The sequence below is a fragment of the Zonotrichia leucophrys genome, chromosome 9, assembly GCF_028769735.1.
Source record: "Zonotrichia leucophrys gambelii isolate GWCS_2022_RI chromosome 9, RI_Zleu_2.0, whole genome shotgun sequence".
Taxonomy (NCBI): domain Eukaryota; kingdom Metazoa; phylum Chordata; class Aves; order Passeriformes; family Passerellidae; genus Zonotrichia; species Zonotrichia leucophrys.
In genome coordinates, this window is record NC_088179.1 from 375,118 (window position 1) to 387,963 (window position 12,846).

A 12,846-nucleotide genomic window follows, 5' to 3' on the forward strand; every position below is an offset into this window, starting at 1 on the left:
TGCAATTCTGAAAGAACCATGATTGCTGCTCATACTTTTGTGTGAGAAGCTGCCAGGTTCCAGCCCTTGGGTGCATCGCATTGGCAGACACACTGAAGCCTTTGGTGGTAAAGGCTTTTTTTCTACCTGGTGGTAAACTGCAGCATTAGAGGGAAATGTGCTGTAGTTACCTGCTGCAGTAAGGTAGAAAAATTATAAAGAAAGGCCTCATAAAATCAGGCCTGCTCTATTAGATCAGTAGCTTGTCTGTCATTTTCTCCAAGAGAAACTAGCCCTTTGCAAGTTCCCATGTGAAAGCAATCTTGTTGGGAGCATTTAGTTAACAGAACATGCTATTCCTGGGTAAAAAACAACTTGCACCTACATGCATAAACTATTTTTACACTGTTAGAAAAATGAAAACTGTCTCTCACAAACAACTTTCCCTGCACACTGAGAGTTTGAGTGACCAATCAGTACAGAATAACTTGTTGTTTACTAACCAATAAAGTAATTGGCAAGAAAATTACTGACCAATTGGAATCTCACACGAGGTCTGTAACACTGAATAAAAGGAGTTATGTTAATAAAGAATGGCCTTTTTCCACCATGAAGAAAATGGAGTCTTGAGTGATTTATTCCCATAGTTACCTGTCAAATACTGAGATCACTTGTGGCACTCTTACTTTGAGCAGGTAAACAAGCTCCTGGAGACAGCCCTATGCACAAGGAGCTTTGAAACACGCTTGTGTGAGTGGGAGAACGATCCAGGCTCCCTGTGGGTGTCACCTTGGTCCTTTGTCCCCTGCTGCTCCCTGGGGCAGATGTGCAGCATCTGCTGTGGTGTGCTAGCCCTGCTGGAGGCAGTGACAGTGACAGCTGGGCATTTCCAGCAGCTGCACATCTGCCTCTATGGAAGAGGAGCATTGGGCTTAGCAAACATTTAGAAATATTTTGCAGGACTCTGTTGCTAACCAGTTTCCCAGCTGGGGTGTTGAGGCTGCAGAAGGCCCCACTGCACCCCAGACACAGAGCAGCTTGGCAGTTCCACTTTACACCTTGGTGCTCAGTTAGATCTTTGCAAATGCTCTAGTAAATCAGGCTCCTGAATTCCCAGATTCCCAGTTGCACTCCCCCAGTACTGGCCTGGAAGCCATCATATTGTATTTGCAGGGTCCCCTGAAAAAGGCAGGAATGATGAATCTGACTCTCAGAAGGCCAATTTATTATTTTATGATACCATATTATATTAAAGAATACTATACTAAACTATACTAAAGAATACAGAACAGATACTTACAGAATGCTAAAAAGATAATAATGAAAACTCCTGACTCTCTCCAGAGTCCTGACACAGCTTGGCCCTGACAGGCCAAAGAGTGAAAACAACTCACAGCAGAATCCAATGGAACAATCACCTGTGGGTAAACAATCTCCAAACACATTCCACATGAGCACAACACAGGAGAAGCAAATGAGATCAGAATTGTTTTTCTTTTATCTGAGGGTTCTCAGCTTCCCCAGAGAAAAATCCTGAGTGAAGAAATTTTTCAGAGAATGTGAATGCCACAGCACCATATCACTTGTACTGGCAATTCTGGATACAAACCAAAAGTGTGTATGGAATATAAACCATCCCCATGACAAGTGGGTATTAGGCTTATATTTTTATTTTCCTTATTAATTACCTGGCAGTTGAAACAGACAAGTTGGAATTTATGCACTTGTTTCCTTTCCATTTGCTGCTGCAGCTCTGCATCAATAACTTGCAAGTTACCTTCAATAAGTGACAGTCAACTACTTAAAAGCAGATTTTCAAGCATTTTAATTTTTATTTTCCTGTGTAGACTGTCTAACTGCTGGCTTGTGTTCTTAGTATGTGGTGTCCTTCTCTGCCCTGCTAATGCTCCAAGAAGAGGAAGAATGTGCAAGCACACCAGGCCACACATTTTGCAACAATTGGCCCCAACAAGGCGCAACTTTGAGAAATTTGGTGAGTGACAGTATTTTAAGATATTTAAACTGAGACAAAATGGCCTGCAGGAATCTTGCAAATGTGTTATTATGAATAGTTTATGTCTAAAAGGAGCTAGCATTACTCTAACAGGAAGGATAAGAGTAAAAATTTGGTTTTTTCTTCCTCTGAGTCTGTGTAAGTGAGATTTTGTGAAGGACACTCTTGCAAATACAGTTTGTGTTATTCTCTGTTTTATTTAAGGGCACCACACTGAGCTGTGCTTCTGTTGTAGGCTTCTTATGGAAGATGATTCAAGCAATGAGATAATTAAAGTCTGAAAATTACCTTAGAGGAGACTGTGCAATCTGAGTGGAGTGCTATTCTATGGTGATAACCTGGATTTCATTCACAGGTTTTTTATGGAATATGGACTTAAAAAAATTCAGAAGCATTTTGAGGAGAAAATGATGAGGTTGCTGTAACATAAAAGATGCTTTAATAATTGGGGAACTAAGCTCCTAGAGAGGAATCAGAACAGCAATAAACTGGCCTTACAGTTAAAATTTTGTGTTGGGATTTATGAGGGCACTGTTCAGGTCCCAGGCTATCAATCTCTTGTGGCTTAGGCAGCACAGTCAGTGTCTGTGCTGGTGTTCTTCCTTTTCTGGCACACAGGAGTGCAATTCTGTTTTGAGATGTAATGCATGGGAATGACCAGGGATGGAAGGCTTTGAAAGCAGCTCTGAGATAAAATGTCTGTTTTAGTACAGGGGCCAGCTAGTGTGAGATTTCAGGGTAAATTAGTGAGAGATTTCAGTGTGTTTTCTAGATTCTAGCCTCTCAGGTGTACCAAGGTTGAGTCAACTCAGTGCTTTGTGTGGATATAGTACTTGGAAGAAAATTCCTCTGACTTCCTGGTGGGCACCTTTGATCCTCACTGCCCAGCCTTGTGGAGCTCATGTAAGACCTGTGTTGTTTGCAGCACTTCTCTGAAAAGAAGTGAAATCTAGTGAAATCTTTCCTGTGGCTTTGTTCTCATGCCTGTATCCTGCTTAATGAAAAACCTGCTTGGCTTTTTGTCCCGAAGCAGGCATTTGGTGCAGAGTGAAGAGCTGGCTGAGGCTGCAGATTTCCCTTCAGCAGGGATATCTGCCGTATTGCTGCTTATGTACATGAGGCATGAGGCTTGCAGGAGCATCATCTCTTGGTGATCTTTCCTCTTGTGTCAAACTGAAATTGCCCCATGGGGATAGAGGTCAGCATGAAGAAGAGGAGCTGACATGCTATGGTTGTGTAAGACAAGTGCTCCTGAAAAGCTCAAAGGTCAAAGAGGCATTTCTGCAATTCTATTTCAGGATTTCTGGGATGGTTTTATGCTGTATTTTAGAGCTAGGGAAGTTTGTGCTAGACCTCCCTCTTTTCAGACTCAAGTCCCTCTTTATTTTTTCAGAAGTTTGTTTTCTTTGTCCTTATTTCTTTATATGAGGCTGTGCTCAGGATATGGAACTACATTTTTTACCTAAAGCACCAAAAAAGGCAAATGTAGTGTCAATGTTTCAGGATGTTGTAATCATCTTACTGCAGAGAGAATCTTTTAAGATAAGGATCTTTATCTGGAGAAGAATGGCTTTAAAAAAATGACAAAACAGTTGGACCTGTTGGTTAACACCACTCCCCTCAGTACTCCATCATTTAAAATAAGCATTTTGAGGCTTCAGATTAGCAGTTTCTATAAGTACAAGGTAGTGTCTGGTAAAACTAAATTCTTGACAATTTTAGATTTTCAGGTACCTGCTGCACAGCCTTAGAATCCTGCCTTACCTGAGTTTGGGAAGTTGTGTGTGTGTGGCCATGGGGCTATGAGGGTTTGGTATCTGTGCCAATGCTCTCCTGGTAATCAAATTAATTCCTTCTAGGTCTCATAGGTCTATGGTTAAGGTTTCAAGGTTAGACAAATGCAATAAATCTGAGTCACAACTCTTTGTGTTTTCACCTGATTCTCTGCTTTTGGCTAAGATTAAAATTTCGTATTGAAAGGCTGAATGATAATTAACCTTTTCATTCAGTATTTTTTAAATTTAAATACCATAATGTTCCAAAGCTTTGAGCTTTTCTTGCAAACCCAGATAGTCTTACCATAAGATAGATGTAACTATTGGTGTTGGAAGACATTGACATTAATTATGTTTCTTAAGACAGCCTAAAGAAATAGGGAATTGCAGAGATGACACTTTTTTTGCTGATCTTTCTGTGAGAAGAAGAAAGCAAACAACCTGTGTTCAATGAACTTGCTGAAACTTTAAGGAGATGAATCAACTCTTTTGTGTATGTTCTTGAGACGAGACTGGAGAAAAACTGGGATTTCGGTGAACAAAATAGCTTCCACAAAAGTGGAGCAAAAAGTTGGGCACAGCCCTCTGAGGTAATATAGAAAAGGTTACCCTTTGTACTGGCTCACCCAAAAGGGTGAAGGTTTGGCTGAACACTGTTTTATTTGAATTGATTCCCTCAACCCAGCAATAAATCAAGGCTTCAGTAGTGCACTAGGGAGTTTCAGATACTGAGTTATAAATCAAGGCTTGAACACTGTACCTGTGAGTATAAAACACTTGATGTTGTGCAAGTCAAGGCTCAAAAAGTGCTTGTGTGAAAAGCTTGGGGAGATAAATGGTAGCACTTGAACACTGCCTGTTTGGAATATAAACCGGGGTTGGATGTCTCATTTCAACCCTAGCACTTGAACACACATGTACCTCACAATTGCCAGCTCATACCTGAGATGGCAAGTACTTCAGGAGTTATTTCTGTATGCAGTCTTCTTAAAAGTCAATTTCTTGGTGTGTACTGTATTTTGCAAGAAAGAAAATGAATGTTCTTCTGATAGCAGGAGTTTCTGTATTTTAGTATCAAATGTAATGAAAATTTCTCACATAATTGAAATGTACATTTTATTGAAGGAAAGTGGCTCCTTTTCATTTACTTATTAGGTGACACATTTTCATCTGGGAAATGTGTTGTCCTAAGCTTTCTAGACAATCTGTTTGGAAGAAGGATTTTCACTCAGTTGCCAAGAAATTTACTTTGGCTTAGAATTCTTTTAACTCTCCTGAAAAATGCTGATCAGGAATTTTTTCTTTGGGTCCCCCTGATTTATACAGATTAAATCAACTGCTTGTAAAGAGCCCATATCAAATTCATACAGTATTGAAAATTCTGTGTGGAATCTGATGGATGTGTATGGTCATGAAGGGAATGTAAATCCTTTAATTACTCTGAGACTGATCCATGGCCTCATGATCCAGGCATTGCTGAAGCTGTCAGTCACGAGGTGTGCAGAGAATCAAGAGAGCAGGAATCAGAAGTTTTCTGCTTTTATTTCATTATTTCTTCCTTTTCTATAAATGGCCCTAATTTGTGAGGTAAGGCTCACATAATTACTCAGTAATTTAGTAAAACTGTTATAGAAAAGATTAAATACCTTTGCTGGCAGTTTTCCTGAACACTGTCTGTTAGCTATTAAAACTGTTCTTACTTCCATATTGTTGAATGTCCTGACAAGGTTTTATTAGTTCCCTTTTCAACATCTTTTTAATGAGCCAGAGTTTTGCCATCTTTCTTGTTTCCCTTCTTTCTCATGCAAATAAGAGTGAGATTTACTGTGATATTCCATCTGTGCAAGGCAGGAGACATTAACTGGCTGGGCTATACTACCTTGACTTCAAGCTGAATTACAGCTCAAATTTCAGTGTTGCAGAGATGCATTACAGCCTTTGCTTTGAAGAGTTGTAGTTTAAACAAGGTCTATCAGAACAAGTAAATAAATTGTGGTGAGTGCTCTTTGTTTAGAGTGCTCTTTTAGTAGAGGACAATTGTCATTGTGCAGAAATCTGGGAGGCCTTACAGTATCAGTATAAAAACTGCACCTCTCCATCCATGCATAATCACATTTCCAACTGTACCTCTGTCCAGTCTTCTCATAAGTTCTAATCTTTCTTAAAAGTGCAGATGGAAATTTAAGGCAAATTGGTTTGCAACAAAATAGAGCAGTAGTATTCTTTTTTAGTTGATAAATGCTCTACTCCTGTGTATTTGAAGGCTTTTCTGCTGATAGTGGATCAATTTATGGACAGAAACAAGTTTATGTCTTCTGTTCTCTCACCTGTGTAACTAATATTAGAAATCTTCCTTCTGGAAGAAGCTGAATATCGAATTTCTAATGGTGGAGGATGGTTGAAATGACCTTGAGGTTCATCCTTCCCTGGCACACTGGGTAAATGTTCCCTTCTTCAAAGTATTCCTTACTGGAAGGGAATAGGAGACCCCCCTGCACTGCCTGGAGTTTAATTCCCTGTTAAGCGCAGCAGGCGAAAATCCTGAATTCAGTTTCTGCTGATTATGAACACAGAAGTTGTGGGGTTTTCTGACTGCCTGTTGCATAAGTTGGGTTGCAGTTTGTGTTCTCTTTACAGCAAAATATTGCCCAGTATACAAAAAAAACCAAGACATCCCCCCTGATTAGGGAAGTGCTAAGGGAGGGGGAATTTGTGTTTTGAAAGGGATGGAGCTGAGTGTAGTTATTGTTGAGTAAGACCAAAGTCATGGAATGCTAGGGTGGAACAGTATCGAAGACTCATATCTGTTCTTAGTTAGGGAAAAACCCCTAAACTTTATTAAATTATTAAATTAAGGACCAGCTTGTTGAGTACAAACAGACAAACTACAATTTGTAGTTGTAACTCAGTGTATATATATTTTCAGACTTCTGAATTCTTGGTTTAAATTCTAACACTGTAGCATAGATTTAATCTTATCCATACACATTTTTCAGTAGCCTATTTGCATATTTCTACATTTTATAACTTTTTGCTCTTTTGTATCTTGGTTTAATTTCCCTTTGTTCTTTTCTTCATTGTTGTTTAATCTAATTGGTGACCTTGGGCTAAGGAAGTAAATGTCAAATCTTAATCAGTTTCCAATTTTGTATCTTAAATTAGATCAAGTTTTTCCTTTTCAGAAAATCTCTTTAGTTAAAAGCACACATTTTTAAAATTGATACATGGTGCCTCTTGTAACCCTTCCTTGTTGCTTGTTTTCAACTTATGGGTATCTAAACTTTTCCATTTACATAATGTTTACCAGATGATCTGACATGAATTTAAAGCAAGAGAAAAAAAATGCACACATAGGTTCTTCCTTGCAGTAAAGCTGCCAAGGTCATGTCATCTGTGTAAATTCATTTTATTATTAAAAGGTGTCTAAAGAGCATGGCAGCAGCTCTGCTACTTTAATCCTTCCTCTTTGGTTCCACTTGTGTGGTTAATATTAGGGGTGTGATCAAGTTTCTGGGCGTTGTGATCACTCAGGCTCTAAAAGCTGTTAGCTGCTGCCCTGAAGCAAAGAAACCCCATTTTCATACCAGCTGAAATAAACACAGCGTTTCTACAACTGTGTTTACAAGGATTTATGCTGAACTGTGTTAGCACAATTTAAGAATCATCCTAGAAAATTCAGGAGTCAGCCAGGAAGGCTAAAATAATTGTATATAAAGTAATGCAGAATTTTTAAAAAAGCCCTACAGGTCATAGATGGCAATAGAAACAGTCGCAGCTGAAACTTAAACAATCATAGCCTGAATTACCCACATGGAGCGCCCCTCATATGGGCACCCATTTGAAGGAGTTTTTGTGAAGTGTTCTTCCATACACAAGGTGCTTGGCTCTGCTAATGAGGCTGTAAATATACATTAATAACAGGGCTGTGGGTAGTAACAAATTCGGTTTCTGTGATGTTCTCTGCTGTGAAAACTTAAGTGAAAACTTAGAGCTGGGTGTCCAAATCTTCCCCTTGTGCAAGAGGAACAATGTGCTTCCTTTTTCAGCACAAAAGCATCCTTCAATTTAATTTAAAGGCACAGATTTACCAAAGTTGTGGTTTAGATTATTTTGAGTGCAGTTCTAAGGAGAGAGGTCACCTGAGGGCTGAGTAAATGAATGTTCATTCCTCAGAGGGAGGATGAGAGGATGGAAGGGAAGGCTCTTTAAGGGGTTAGGAGATCAGTGTGCAGATTTTTGGTAGGATGCCACCCTGGTGATCCTAGACTCTTATTTTGGTCATCACAGAGCAGCAAACAATGGATTTCTTCTTAAGAGGAGGAAAAAGGTCTCAGTTTAAAGAAGGAGCTGCTTTTGTTCAAAAAATACGGCTCAGATAAGTGCTTGCACTCCTGCACTTTTCCAGAGAGGTGTACCTTTGGAAGCAGTAATGTGTCCTACAAATCTGAGACAGGCTCTGAAGGAAGAAGGAAAGAACATTTCTTATTGTTGGCTTGCTCACAGTTGGTGTTTTTAGGGTGCTTTTTTGAGAATGTAGTTAATTACATCACCACCATCTACCTTGTTTTATACATTGTGAAACAATAATGGACTGCTCCTGAAGCCATTGTAAAAGCAGAATTTTGTTGTTTTTCTCATTCACTGCAAGTAAAGGGTTTGTTGCTGTTCTTTTCAGCAAGTGCAGTGTCTTTCTTGTTTCTGCCTCAGGTTCAAGCTTAGGATATTGAGCAATTACATGAACCAATTTAGACCTTACTGCAAACTCGGTTCGATTCCTTCTGGCAAATTTCAGTTCTCACCTAGAATTACACCTTAAGAAGGCTGACATCCTTATGTTGATAACTTTTTTTCCTTGGTTTGGGTTTTTATTTTCCTGTGAGAATTTTACCAGAGAATTAGCTAGCATTCATGCACACAAATTACAGCTGTCTCTCAATATAAATGTAGGTTTGGTGGTTTTCCCATTTGAATTTTTGAATTTACTGTCTTCTCGATTCCCCCCAGGCTTTTACAGTGTCTAAATTTGAGTTAGCTCCCTAGGAATCTATGCTAATGTCATCTTGTATTTGCGGACTCAAGTGTATTTATGCTGTATAGGTTAATTCAGATTAGACCAACTGTTCAAGCCATTGGTGTTCACAACCAGGAAAATCTCATTCAGGCACACAGAGCAGCTCTATTAGTGCAACTGCTGAGGCATGAAATAACACCCCCAGCCCTAGCTAAAATGAAGCAGGGACACAGACCTCAGAAATCAGAGCTTTTGTTTTCAGTGCAGCTTTACCAAACATGCAAAGGCATCACTGATTTATCAGCCTCATCCCTGCCCTGTGTGGTAATTACCCTGGGAGTTGTGTAACTCTGCAGCACCCCTGACAGTGCTGTCTGAACATGCTGGAGACATTTAGGTAGGATTTCACTTGTGCATCATGCTAACCACTGAAGAATTCTGCATCTCATGGTGAATTTAAAGCACATTTTATTGGAGTCCTTAAGTGTCCATCATTCACAGCTCAGATGCACTGTAAGGGCTTGCAAGTCAATTAATCCCAGTAATTTTATTTTTTTAACTCAATGATTTTTCTAGGACACTGTCCATGATCACTTGTGATCAGAGAATGAGTGAGCTGAATGTCCCATTTAGTTGTGAAAATATTTGTCATTTCCAGGAAGAGGAGATGAACTACCTCCCATTGCTTTAGCTAGTTGAAAAGTGTCAAGTGCTCTAGGTTTGGTGTGTGTCTCTATAAATCTTATCTGCAACTGGATTAGTTTGGTACCTTTCAGCTTGCAGTTGGAACTGGGCTGGAAATCCTTCTGCAGCAGTATTGAGAGACATCCCATAATAAATAAATAAGAAATACTCATAATAAATAAATAAATTCTAACAGGTAATGGGGAGCAGCAACTGAAGTTCATGCCATGGTTCCATGTGACAGCTCCTCAAGACGAAACACAACACAGGCAGCAGAGTGTATTTCAGCCCTGTTTTATCTAATCTTAATGAAATAATTGTTTTCTTGAGCTTTGTGCAGCAGCAAGATGCCTCCAGAGCATTGGGTGCCTGGTCATGACCCCACAGAGGACATCTTACACCTTTGTCAGTGGAGACACTTTCCTCCTTTATTTAGCATGATTTTCTTCCTCAGAAAAATTCATTCAGGTTTCCTAGCCCAAATAGCATCACTAACCTGGACAAAGCTTATCCAACTGCTCTGTGCCGGCACAGGATCTTCTTTAGGGTAAGAAGCCCTTTTTGGAATGTGGGTCTATTTTTCAGCTTGAATTCCATAAGTTGGGTATTCTGCAGCTCTTATTGTTCAGCCTGTTAACTCTGCTGAAAGGCCATGCTGTGTTAGAGGAATCAGATTTTTTCCTGCCTTCCTTTTTCCTCAGCTAGAAATGGTTTAATTGCCCAACCTTGATAAAGAAAATTCACATGAAATGCATGCCAGGTTTTGCCTGTGTGAGAATTCTCATGTCTCCAAGTAAAGACAGAGCTATGAATGGTTCCAAGGACTAGATTTTCTCTCTGGAGACCTGTCCTATATAGTTTATGAAATCAACCTTTGTGTAAGTATGCAAAAAACTACAGGAAATTTTTGTTCCCATGGGAAATCAAGTTTCTTTTTCAACACTGGAAGAAGGAAAAGCAGCAAAATCTAAGGTTAGAGGGGAAAATAAAGCTGATTTTAAGTAACACAATGCAAATAGTGTAAATTTTCAACCAAAAAAAACCCTGTAGAAATTGCTGAGGCAAATAGAAACTGGCTGTCTGAGATGAACATTTAGATGCTTCTGTTAACATAGAGTGACCTGAAAGGAGAAGAATTGAAGTTTCATGCATTCAGAATAAATATTTTTGTTCAAAACTCCATGGAATCTAGTTTGCATCTGCATAAAAGTCATTCTTTCCTTAAAAATAAAGCTTTCTTGTTCATTGCAGCTTTGATCTGACTCAAGGAGAGGAAGAGGTTTTTTAAAAAGGCTCTAAAAGCTATCACATCTGCTTCCTTGTGCCGCTGCTCTACTGGGCAGATTTTTTGGCAGGGGCTGCCAGAGTTGAGATTTTTCAGTTCTTCCCCAAAAGCAATGTCAGGTTTTTTGGAGAGGACAGACAAGCTGAGCTTAGCTGGCTGTAGGGAACAGTGAATATTTGGAGGTATGCATGATCTGCAGGTTGGAATTTTCACAGCTCTGAGAAAAGGAAGAAAAGCAGCAGATCTAGTGAGTAGATCTGAAAAGTCCAGAGGTCAAAATCAGGAGAATAGGAGCAAGGAAATGAGTGGCTATGGAATAATAGAGTGTGGAAGCTCAGGTGTGGCATTCACACTCTCTGAAAAAATTCCTTTGTCCAGGATTTTTCTCCTGGGAAGCTAAAAGGTAGTGAGAGGCCTCAGAGAAAAGGAAAACAATTCTGATCTCATTTGCTTCTCCTGTGTTGTGCTCATGTGGAATGTGTTTGGAGATTGTTTACCCACAGGTGATTGTTCCATTGGATTCTGCTGGGAGTTGTTTTCACTCTTTGGCCAATCAGGGCCAAGCTGTGTCAGGACTCTGGAGAGAGTCAGGAGTTTTCATTATTAACTTTTTAGCATTCTGTAAGTATCCTTTCTGTACAGTTTAGTATTCTTTAATATAATATGGCATCATAAAATAATAAATTAGCCTTCTGATAAGATGCAGTCCTCCTTATGATTGCTTCCTTCATTGGTGGCCCTGCATTTACAATACTCAGGAGGAATTAAGGACTGTAAGGCAGCAGAGCTGGGGGAATGTTTTTCTCCTTTCCACCTTTGTGCCCTCCCCATGCTCCAAGAGCTGGGATGTGGGCAGACATTCTTACCCAAGCACTGGGATTGCTGTTGCTCCCTTTTTCACTGCCATCTTCTTATCAAGCTTTGTGTTGATGTCTCAAATGATTTTTTGTGTTGCTGTGACACCAAAGTGCCCTAAAATGTCCCAAATTTGTCAGTTCCTCCTGAAAGGGGGGAAGAGAGGTAAGTGCTATACCAAGGCCAAATAGACTGGGATATACTGGAAGTATCTTTAACATCTTTGCTTGTCTTCTCTTACAGTTTAAAATGAAACAGTTGAGAGGGGTACTCATCGTGTCTGCCTTGTTATTCTCTTTGTTATACTGTGTCCCTATGAGGTGAGATGGAAAACAAATAGCAGCCTCATGGCTGATTTTTCTTTCTTTTATGTTAGAAGTAAAAATTCAACCTAAACCACTGTAATGAAGGCTTATTTCCCTTTGATTCTTCCCCTTGAAGTCCTGGAGTCAGGAACACTCATGTAATAAAGTAAATTGAGAGAAAACAAGAAGATCTAATTGATTTCTCAGCTGTAGTGCTAAATCCAGCTTGCATTCAATTATTGCTCTAATGATAAACCAGCCACTATTGTTTTTCTTTTAATGATTTTTTGAGTGGAGTTGGCTGTATAAAGATATTTCAGGCAAAATGCAGTCCCTGCTACTTCATTTACCCCACAGCTGACTAATCACTGGGACATTTGAGCTACTAGATGGCAAAGAGAGAGCTTTAAGCTGATTACTGGGAGTGCAGAAAATTAATGTTTCTAAGTTCTGAGCAGAGAGATAAGGGCTTCCTGGAGATATGCTGAGATGTGATGTTCTTTATTGTCCTTATCAGGTTGTTGGTGAAACTGCCCCTTCTATACTGAGCCATGATGTAATCCTGTTCTGCTCTGAAAGATTTCAGCTGTTGACTTGGTTGGTTTATACCCAACTATTCTGTGAGACATATTTGTTCCTTCCACTGTAAATTCAGCAGCTGGTCACTGGCTGATTGGCCTTTAACACTGTCCTAATTATCTCCATCAAGAGATGTTTTGGCTTTAATAATGATCAAACACCTAATTTCTTTATTATCTGGTGTTTCATGCCCCTGTCAGCTGCAGTAGACGGAGATTTCAGACAAATGGTGTTTCCTGCAGTTCTAGAAGTCTCAGCTGACACTAATACAGGAATTTTGTCAAGGTTTGGTGCTCGTTTGGAAGAACTTGCAATCAAAATGTCAGAGGAAGGAAAGGAAGAAGGGAAATGCTGTACTC

General features: G+C 39.6%; 1 long non-coding RNA gene across 1 annotated transcript; it reads left to right on the forward strand.

Moving 5' to 3' along the window:
• Positions 1-1,489: 1,489 nt before the first annotated feature.
• On the forward strand, positions 1,490-11,897 carry LOC135451410 (uncharacterized). Its single transcript, XR_010441316.1, has 3 exons — positions 1,490-1,626; positions 1,856-1,972; positions 11,847-11,897. It is a non-coding gene; the product is annotated as an uncharacterized LOC135451410 (long non-coding RNA).
• The last annotated feature ends 949 nt before the right edge of the window (positions 11,898-12,846 follow it).